Genomic DNA, 1,377 nt, shown 5'->3' with positions numbered 1-1,377 from the left:
CTTTAGGCATACTGCATATTCATAATGTTCTATGTTTTGCACTGTTTGATATTACTGACTAACACTTTGTAGTTCTTCTGCCAAAGTTATTTTCAGATCACACTTGCCATGAAAAAGTGCGTTAAACCACGAAGTAGTTGAGGGATGTTCGTGTATTCCATGATCTTGTCTCATGTGAAAAGTGGTTTTAAAAATTAAAAAGCATGGTTTGATAAAATTTCAGTGACCAATGTCTTGAAAATCAAACAAAAATCGGAAGAAAATTGGAAAAAGCTACCTAAAAGAGTCCAATGAAGACCGTTCTTTTAGTGTGCAGGCTACCACTTCTGAATCAAAATAAAAAGAAGAAACACATGGCTCTGGAAGTGTGAAAAAGTTCAAAATATTTTGAAGACTACTGTGTTGTTGGGAAGTGTTGCCAATACTGGTGCTTAACACGTGCTGCACACACTTTGCATGCATCATTTTTGATCTAATCTCATTACATTCTATTTTAGACATAAATTAGGTCATGCATTTTGCATTTATTGTGATCATATCGTGCTCAGGGTTAACAGTTCAAAGACGAACAAAAATTGAAAAAATTGCCCAACTTGCTGAAAATTGAATTGATTGAGATTGAATATGTTTCAGTGGAGTTCAAACTCCATGTGGAGTTATTTATTTTTGGGGAATATTGATATATTCTTAAGTAAGAGTTTCAGGGTATCTTTAATTAATTAAATTTAATTTTCTTAATTAGAGAGATTTTTTTTACCCGTTGGAGAATTGTTACCGTTAGGAGGAGATTCTTAGTCTGATATGAGAGATATGGGCTTTTGATTTTTTTTTTTTTACCGTTTGAACCCCTTATCCCTATATATTTCTAAGCACTGTAGAAATTGATCTTATTGTCTTCAATCTTTTCTAACTCTCTCTACAAAAATTCTCTGAAACCCTTAATTTCTATATTGTTTATAATGGCAGGCAAAGCTTTCGATTCACATGATATACGATCGGAGATGGGTTATCAAGAGGAAGACAAGCCTTCGGAGCTATTTTCTGATCCTATTCTCTCGATTGTACCTGTTGCCATTCAACCTCCACCGTTGGCAGAAATTGCTCCAGGAGAACCCGAGAACGAAATCGACCTTGAGAATCCTCCTGATTTCTCAGTGTTGAATCGTGTGTTCCCAACACAGCCAATAGAGAGAAGATCAAAGCGTCAAGCGGGCTTCAACCCCGATTTCACTACCAATAAGAGATTTCGTGGTAAGGGGGAGACTTCACGTCCTATTTTGGATGATCCAGATTTCTCATCTGGAGATGATTCTGCAGATCAAAATTTTGAGGTGGTTGCTAGGACAAAAACCTCTGTTGCTGAAAAGGCCAAATCGA

This window comes from Henckelia pumila, chromosome 1 (assembly GCF_033568475.1).
Source record: "Henckelia pumila isolate YLH828 chromosome 1, ASM3356847v2, whole genome shotgun sequence".
NCBI lineage: Eukaryota > Viridiplantae > Streptophyta > Magnoliopsida > Lamiales > Gesneriaceae > Henckelia > Henckelia pumila.
This window is presented reverse-complemented; position numbering follows the sequence as displayed.